This window comes from Magallana gigas, chromosome 6, assembly GCF_963853765.1.
Source record: "Magallana gigas chromosome 6, xbMagGiga1.1, whole genome shotgun sequence".
In the NCBI taxonomy this organism is placed as follows: domain Eukaryota; kingdom Metazoa; phylum Mollusca; class Bivalvia; order Ostreida; family Ostreidae; genus Magallana; species Magallana gigas.
Window position 1 is genome coordinate 13,194,622 of NC_088858.1, and position 10,153 is coordinate 13,204,774.

The 10,153-nt window shown below is 33.0% G+C and overlaps 1 long non-coding RNA gene across 1 annotated transcript; it reads left to right on the plus strand.

Annotated features, from left to right (window-relative positions):
• The first annotated feature begins 52 nt into the window (after positions 1–52).
• Positions 53–8,781, plus strand: LOC136276252 (uncharacterized). Its single transcript, XR_010714708.1, has 3 exons — positions 53–521; positions 677–767; positions 8,702–8,781. It is a non-coding gene; the product is annotated as an uncharacterized lncRNA (long non-coding RNA).
• Positions 8,782–10,153: the final 1,372 nt, after the last annotated feature.

The window sequence follows — 10,153 nt, forward strand, 5'->3', positions numbered from 1 at the left end:
ATTTTAAAACTTTTTACTCATTTTTCTTCTTTCATTATAATTGTTGGAGTTATGGGCGGTATTGAAGGATTCACTGTTCTTATTAATGGTTTACCTAGTGCAAAACTCACCATGTTCGACAAAAGTATTCTCCTTGTCAACAATTTTCCCCTAGAGGTTGATTGTTCTCTTTACCACCCTTTTCTGATTGCTGTTATCAGTTTAGCGGCATCATACGCATGCTACAAGTTTAGTTACTATGCATGTAGGACGTACTTACAAATTTGGGGGTTTGGTTTGCCTCTGATTTTAAATACTTTTCTACTTCCTTTCATTATATGGCAAACTTTTAAGCCAGATTCACTTTTCTCAAAATTCGAAAACTGTAGTATTATTTCGAATGCCTGGGACTTTTCTGTCGTTCAGGAGAATAGCAATAGCCTACAACTTATCATTGCATGTGGGTGTTTGACATTTATTTGCATTCTACTTCTGACGACGTATATTTGGAGACACGGACATAGAATCGCAAAACTTGAAAAGTAAGGAATATATATATATATATATATATATATATATATATATATATATATATATATATATATATATATATATATATATATACTTGGAACATCGATAACAAAAACCATTTTTTCTGACAATTAAATCATTTATATCTATTTTTATTTTTTTGCAGGTTATTTGCTATGCCATTTTATGCAGGATATGCAGTTGACATTACTTTGCTTTGGTCTCGAAGAAGATTTACAAAGAAAAAGCCGCCTGATGTATGAATTTTTACTAATAATACTTTTTTAATATGGAGAAAATCAATCATAGGTTCATCAAATTGGTAGAGTTGTTGACGTAAATACCTTTGAAGAAATCCCCACTTTTAATTCAAATTGAAAAAACTAGACACTAGTATTTGAACTGACTAAATACCAAAACTTGCATAAAACTAACTTCTTTGTAAATATAATTTTAAAAAGAAATCATTAAAAAAAATAATGTCGTTTGATATAAGTTTTTTTTATTAGTTATGATTATAGCGATTATCATTACATTTATAATATCAGTTTGATAAAGAATGTGAAGAAACAGTTTCATTTTCCACATAATTTCTTTAAAGTCGTAGAGTACGGGAAATACATTTTATCGAATCAATTTTGACGTCATAATGGTTCTAGCACCAAAAAGACACAGAGTTCTGGCACTGTCTTTTCATGGTAAACCATAGCGTGTTATCAAATAGGAGTTTCTTCTCTTAATTTTGCTTATGACAAAATGGAGGTAGTCCAAAGAACTGCCACAACTCAACAATAAACATATCAATTATAGACTTACGTCAACCCATTAGTAGACGTTAACTTACGACTGTTTTTTGACGTAACGTCACACGTACGACATTTTGTGAATAAACAAAATTTTACAAAACAATCTTACGTCAAACTTACGTCTACGATTAAACATACGATTTTTTGTGAATAGATCCCCTTGGTCTTAAGTATTGAATGCTTATTTTTGATACCGTTCGTCGTATAACACACCATGCGATGCAGATAACTTGAACACTTCGTGTTTTTCGTGTATGATCATTTGTCTGCACGGCCTGCTTTGTAATAGGACTGACGACATGAACAAATAAGCATTTAATGCTTTTACATGTATTTATATTCATATTTATATATTTTTATTTAAGATGTTTATTTTTTTGAAATATTTGTGTATCGTCGCTTTAAAGCCATTATATACGTTCTTAGTCAGGAAATGAAACATATATGGAATAGTCATATTTTGAACGTTAATATAAACTAGACACGATCTCATTACAAGTAACGAGTAGGTCTTCCGTTCAATTTCAAAAAGATACGATTAAAATATCAATAAAATTTCAAAAGTCCCCCTCAACATCCTTTAAAATGCTTAACAGAGTGTTTTGTTTTTTTCACGTATACATGTAGTACCTTAAAGATTTAAGATTTTAGTCCCCTAAAATCCCTAATTACGTCATCAATGAGTGTGGCAATGAGTTTTACAAACTGATATTGTTATGATCATTCTATAATGCTTTACAAAATCTTAATCGTTTTTAAGGTATGTGTAAAAGACTTTACGAGTGTCTTGGCCCGAAATTTAAGGGACCAGCCCTTTTTTCCTGAGTTCATTCGAAAAGTCTTACGAATACTAACATTTTTTGTTCTTACACACATCTAAAATTGTTCATCATTTTATAGATACAAATGATTGAATATTTTAGGGCCAGCCCTCTATATCCTTAATAGGAACAGACATTTGTATTTTAATTTATGGAATCGATTAGAATCTTCAATACAGACATTTTCTCCTCTACAATTATACTAAATAAAATATGTCTCCTTCTCTAGATATATTGTGTCAAAATTCAAGTACTTTGGCCCCTAAAAATCCTTAATTACGTATTGAATGTGGCAATGATTTTACTTGATAGATATTGTTACGATCAACAACTTTGCTTCTATAATGCATTCCAAAATCTTTATCGTTTTTGAGTTATTTGTAATAGAGCTTACGAGTGTCTTGGTCCCTCATTAAAGGTGCCAGCCTCTTTTTGTTAAATTTGATGGAAAGAACTTTTGATTTTTTTTACCACTTTTGTAATATATGTCTTAACAAAATATCTACTGATAAAAAGATACCGATCAAAACGTATGAACATTTTGAATGAAAATCCGTACCCAAATTTCGTGTCTAGGCGAGCTCCATTAAATGATGACACTGGGGTAAAACAACATAATAGTATACAACATCAAACTATAGACTACCTATCCTGAAAATTTCATAGTCATATCTCTAATAGCGACCAGCCCTGCACAAAATAGGTCGTTAAAATGTACAAAATGGCCGATAAATCGTTACATGACAACAACAAAAATATCAAAAATGTATAAAGTTTACATCAAGTCCAATCATCTGTGAAAAAATGGTCGAAATAGGTCAAATAGTTTTCGAGAAATCGCGTGCACAAAATTTGTGAAAAAAACCCTAAACTCTTGTTGCTATAGCAACAAAAATGTCTAATATAATTGTATTATTCTGTAAAAACAAGCTTGTTTCAATTAGAAAATGTAATGGATATAATATTTACTTCCAAAATGTCCTTCCATGTCAAACACACAAAATCATTTTTCGACTACTTCCTGTTACGACAGGAAGTTGCGCCGATTCAAACAGAACATGTTAAACATATCTTTATTTAAAAGTTAATTATCCCACAAAGTTTGGTTGTTGAATTCTTAACCGTTTTGAATTTCGTAGAGCCAATGTTTATTGTCATGGGACAGGAAACGGACGAACGGAATTATCCAATGAAAAAAAAGTTAGTATATCTAGAACATTTGCCTTTCGTACATTACTGTTTGCCAAGCTTACTAAAACAGTGTATGAAACACAGTTAAATTTATAAAAGATTTCATTTCTTTGAATCCTTCTGTTGAGGACCGGAGGTGACTGCCGACAAAATGAAACACGTTCAACACATCCTCTATCAAATGTCTATCATCTATATAAGTTTTGTATTTTGATCATTTACAGTTTTTGAGATTTGCCGGGTACAATATTTAGTTTAAACAAGAGGCCTATGAGCCACATCGCTCCCCTGAGGAACAATAGCTATAATGATAAAATCAGCTTAATGGAGTCATAATACAAACTATCTGGACAATGTACAATTATACATGTAGATCCTGTATAAATAAAATCCATTTTCCCCTGGATATTCTTATGTTTATAATCATTAGTCTCTTTTCTAACAGGATGATGTTATAGTCATATCATATGTTGAGTATTGCAGTTCTCAAAAAGACCCTTAAAAATAGTTTATATATGGAATATAAACCTACATCAAACTCTGAACATTCTTGTGAGGCCAAAGAATTGTCCTGGGGCCAAAGTCTTAACAATTATAAAGAATCATCTGGCTGATTAGATTCCAAGAAGAAGATTTTTAAAGATTTACTCTATATATTCCTATGTTAAACTTTGATTCCCCATTGTGGCCCAAACCTACCCGCGGGGGTCATGATTTTCACAACTTTGTATCTACACTACCTGAGGATGCTTCCAAACAAGTTTTAGCTTTCCTGGCTGATTAGTTTCTGAGAAGAAGATTTTTTAAATTTACTCTGTATATTCCTATGTTAAACTTCAACCCCCCTTTGTGGCCCCACCCTACCTCCGGGGGGTCATGATTTTCACAACTTTGAATCTACACTACCTGAGGATGCTTCCACACAAGATTTAGCTTTGCTGGCTGATAGGTTTCTGAGAAGAAGATTTTTAAAGATTTACTCTATATATTTCTATGTTAAAATTCAACCCCCATTGTGGCCCCACCATACCCCTGGGGGTCATGAACTTCACAACTTTGAATCTACACTTCCTGAGGATGCTTCCACACAAGTTTCAGCTTTCCTGGCTGATTTGTTTCTGAGAAGAAGATTTTTAAAGATTTACTCTGTATATTCCTATGTTAAACTTCGACCCCACATTGTTGTCCCACTCTACCCCCGGGGGTTATTAATTTCACAACTTTGAATCTACACTACCTGAGGATGCTTCCACACAAGTTTCAGCTTTGCTGGCTGATAGGTTTCTGCGAAGAAGATTTTTATCTACTCTATATATTTCTATGTTAAAATTCAACCCCCATTATGGCCCCACCCTACCCCTGATGGTCATGAATTTCACAACTATGAATCTACACTTCCTGAGGATGCCTCCACACAAGTTTCAGCTTTCCTGGCTGATTTGTTTCTGAGAAGAAGATTTTTTAAATTTACTCTGTATATTCCTATGTTAAACTTCGACCCCCCATTGTGGCCCAAACCTACCCACGGGGGTCATGATTTTCACAACTTTGAATATACACTACCTGAGGATGCTTCCACACAAGTTTCAGCTTTCCTGGCTGATTAGTTTCTGAGAAGAAGATTTTTAAAGATTTACTCTATATATTCCTATGTTAAACTTTGACCCCCCATTGTGGTCCCACCCTACCTCTGGGGGTCATGATTTTCACAACTTTGAATATACACTACTTGAGAATGCTTCCACACAAGTTTTAGCTTTCCTGGCTGATTAGTTTCTAAGAAGATGATTTTTTAAATTTACTATATAAGGATGCCTTTACAAAAGTTTCAGCTTTCCTGGTCTTATGGTTCATGAGAAGAAGATATTTGAAAATTTCTCGAAAATGTTCATAAATTCCTAATTATCTCTCTTTGCAAAAGGGCGTGGTCCTTAATTTTCACAACTTTGAAAATCCCCTTAGGCTAAGGATGCTTTGTGTCAAGTTTGGTTGAAAGTGGCCCAGTGGTTCTTGAGAAGATGTTGAAAATGTGAAACGTTTACAGACAGACGGACAGACAGACGGACGACAGACAAAATGTGATCAGAATAGCTCACTTGAGCTTTCAGCTCAGGTGAGCTAAAAAGGTACTTCACATATCTAACCGGAAATAGATTTTTTTGTTTATTTAACATCGCATATATGACTTATGTAAGGATTTATACTAATATAATCACTGTATGTAAAATAACTAAAACGGGTTTAAAAAAATAATTTTGGAAGTACTTCCGGTGACGGCCGGAAGTTACGCCGAACAAAACAAGTTAGTATATATTAAACATTAGAAAACAGGACTTTATTGACTATCAATTTATCAAAAATTGTCATAAGATAAACAGTTAAACTAATAAACAATTTGATTTGTTTGAACTCTCCGGTGTGGTTCGGAAGTGACGGTCGACAAAATGAAAGTAGTGAACACATCTTCATTCAAATGTCTATCACTAATAGTTTTTTAGATCTCGTCGGAAAAAAAATTGTTTTGAAAAAGCTACCTGAGATAATTTAGATATCCCACCGGAAGTAGAATGTTTTCGTTAATTTAACATCACATAGATGACACATGTAAGAATTTGTACTATCATATTCAGTCTATGTAACATAAATAAAATACGTTAATGATAAAATATTTTTGTAAGAACTGTCGGTGACGACAGGAAGTTGCGACTTAGTTTAAACACATGTACAACGATAAGTCTTTCATCCCAATAAGTTTTGATGTTCACGTCCTAATCGTTTCTGAGATCTCGATACCACAAGCTTTTCGTCGCGGGACAGGAATAGGCGATTGGAAATAAATTTTGAAAAAAAAATGGGAAAAAAAACGCGTCGAGATATTATCATTTTATCATCCCTGAAAATTTCAGGGAAATCTATTCTACCATCTCTGAGAAATTCTGCCGACAGAAAAGGGGGGGGGGTAATAAGAAAGAAAGAAAAAACACTATAATCACTATAAGGTCTTCCGTTTCCAACGTTAATGATAAGAAGAAATGGTACGAAAACTATAAGATCTTTTGTTGGAAACGGAAGACCTTATCTAGACACTCGTTGCAAGTAACGAAAGGTCTTACGTTTGAGTGCACCATAAAGTAGACTATAGGGATAGTTGTTCTTTTCTATCATTTCTAAACACGTCATCAAATTCCATTTAACCCGCTATAAAAATTTTAATAGACATATTATCATACTTAAATTATACTTTAAAAAGTCACTATTATTCTGATTTTTGATAAAATTAAATTGGAAATAAGTAAAATCTATCATTTCAAATATAAAATCATAAATCATAACGCAATTAAAGGCAAAAATGTTCTGTGATCGGGGACTGAACCCGGGTCGCCTGGGCACAAATCCCACCACTCTAAAGACTAATTACACGGACTCTCGCTTCAGGACTTTGGTGCCCAAAATCTCGAAAATGCAATGATTGATTTTTAAAAATATTTCATATTCGAAAATTTTGGAGCGTCTCTGTCGAATAAAAGCATGAAAAAATTCAAGACCAAAAAATTGAAAAATTAAGGTTTTTCATATCCTTCCGGTGACGACCGGAAATGTCGGCGGACGTTCGGATATCTGAGACTTTGCGGCTGGAAACTCTCTGCCATCCTTGAAAACTTGAAAGTTTGATCTTTCAGAATATTTTAGAAAAATAAGCCACAAATGAAAACATAAAATCTTCAATATCTCGGGACCGGAAGAACCGATCAAAAAATGATTGACAATTTTCCTACAAATTCTGTATAGAGTAAGTTAAGAAAGTTTCATGAAAATCGACTGAAGCGTTTTTGAGAAAACTTGATAGAAAAATTATAATAATAATAGAGGAAAAAAACAAAGCAATATCAATAAGGTCTTCTGTTGAAACGGAAGACCTTAATGATAATAAGAAACAGTACGAAAACAATAAGGACTTCCGTTGGAAACGGAAGACCTTAACTATAAAAATATCGTGCCAGAAAATCTTCTTTTTTTGAAGGAATAAACTTGATTTTTGCGATAACTGTGGAATCATTGGAATTCGTGGTGTCTCAATTTTCGTGGCATTCGTGGGTGGCCATTACACAGGAACTTACATCCTGGATGAAAACAATTATGAAAGATTTTGGTTTTTTTTACTGAAATCGAGAACCAAAGAATCCATGAAATTACTCCCCACGAATAATCAATAAGTCCACACGAATTTAAATGATTGCACAGTATTTTTATAAGTATATATCAATTTGGTTATGTAGTAATGTAAATTTAAACGTTTCATTTATTCTAACAATAACGAATACATCTATACTCGTCTTATGAATTTAGGCTTTTTGCCAGTAAACTAAAAATGCCTGCACTAGCATAACTGCTTAACCCTTTGGTATTTCAACACGTGTGAGATGATGTCCATAAGCTATAAAGAACGAATATATTTTCTGGTAACTTTTTTAGAGTTTACGTGGAATGTTTTTTAGTTTTAATGGATAGAGCGATTTCGGAGCACGACCTCTGGGGTAACTAAGAACGCGGGTTAAGTAATTAACATCATGGTGAAACGTGTAGGACGAGTTCATCGTGCATCGCGGGCAAATACCTTGGATTGGACATATCTGGTTATTGCAAAGAATATAGATAAATAAAATGGAATAATTTAAAACAATTTTAGTTTTGATGGAATTTTTTTTCAGGATGGGGTGCCCCAGAGACGCGGTTGGACTAATTAACGTCATGTCGGAAAGTGTAGGGCGATATAACCATCGGGTAGATACTTTGAATCTGACAACGATGGTTTAAAATATACAAATGAATATGCCTACACTTGCGGTTTTTTTCTTCAAATTTCATGAATTTTTATACTTCGACAGATTAATAGTAAAACTTTGACATTAATTTAAAAACAATGAGCAAAATGTGATGCATAAAACGGGAAAGTTGAATAAGGAAGGGGTGGGGGTTAGATTTTTCACTCATGTCCGCTATTCTAAATATCCAGCTATATACAGTGTAGTTAGTTTTTCATTTTCATTTTTAAAATAGGTTAAGGAAGCAATTAAGAAATATTCTGACATAGTATATACAATAAATATGGTTCAACAATTTCTTTTTAGATTGTATCATATTAATGTGTATAGTTTTAGTTCCCGCGCTTGCACGGGATATCATTTAGTGCATATTAAAAACGCAGGTTGACGTTTACTTGTGCTCATGCGCGTGACAAGGCTTAGTAAGTTTACAGGAAGTTGAACATCGCAGATTTTTAATGCAAACATAAAGGAAAACATACATTGAATGTAAATTCATTTATGCTGCTTTAAACGTATAAAACTAAATGGTCCGTCAATATTATTTCAGATGACAAATGATGCTGAGGTGAAACAAGATTCACAGACGAATCAAAGAAAAGAAGAAGATTCACAAAACACACAGAACGTGAGTATGAAGTCTTCTTTAGTTGGTTTAAAATATACAAATAAATATGCCTACACTAGCGTTTTTTTCTTCTTCCAGATTTCATACATTTTTATACCACGACGGTTTTATAGTAAACTTTGACATTAATTTGAAAACAATGAACAAAATGTGATGCATAAAACAGGAAAGTTGAATAAGAGGTTTAGATTTTGCACTCATATCCGCTATTTAAAATATCCAGCCATATATTATGACTTTCATTTTAATTTTAAAAACAGAAAAACAAAAAGGAAGCGTTTAAGAAAAATTCTGACGCAATGAAAAAAAAATGGTTCAACAATTTTTGTGTAAAGTCGCTTGCACGGAGTATCATTTAGTGCATATTAAAAATGCGTGTTGACGTTTATACTTGTGCTCATGCGCGTGACAAGGCTGAGTAGGTTTATAGGAAATTAAATTAAAATCCCAGATTTTTTATGCAAATATAAGGGATGTAAATATGCTACTTTAAACCTATAAAAGTGAATACGATGTTTAAATGGTCCGTCAATCGTATTTCAGATCACAATTGATGCTAAGGAGGAACAAGATTCAGAAACGGATCGAAGAAAAGAAGAAGATTCACAAAACACTCAGAACGTTAGTATGAAGTCTTCTTTAGATGGTTTAAAATATACAAATGAATATGCCTACGCTAGCGGTTTTTTTTCCTTCAAATTTCATACATTTTTATACCACGACAGTTTTATAGTTAAACTTTTGCATTTATTTGATAACAATGAACAAAATGTGATGCACAAAACGGGAAAGTTAAATAAGGTGGGGGGGGGGGCGATTTTTCACTCATGTTATTCTAAATGTCCAGCCATATATTTAGTTTTTCATTTTAATTTTAAGAATAGGTTAAGAAAGCAATTAAGAAAAATTCGGACACAGTGTATGCAACAATGAAAAAAAATATGGTTCAACAATTTTTTTTAGATTGTATCATATTTATGTGTAAGTCTTAAATCTGCGCTTGCGCGGGATATCATAATACGTGTTGACGTTTATACTTGTGCTCATGCGCGTGACAAGGCTGAGTAGGTTTACAGGAAAATAAACATCGCAGATTTTTAGTGCAAACATAAGGGAAAACATATACTGCTTGTAAATATGCTACTTTAAACCTATAAAAGTGAATACGATGTTTAAATGGTCCGTCAATCGTTTTTTAGATCACAAATGATGCTAAGGAGGAACAAGATTCACAGACGAATCAAACAAAAGAAGAAAGTCCACAAAACACACAGAACGTTAGTATGAAGTCTTCTTTAGTAACGCTACAGACGTATTACAAATTTAATGTACATCTTCTGTAATTAATATGCTTTGTTTTATACGTTTCAGACA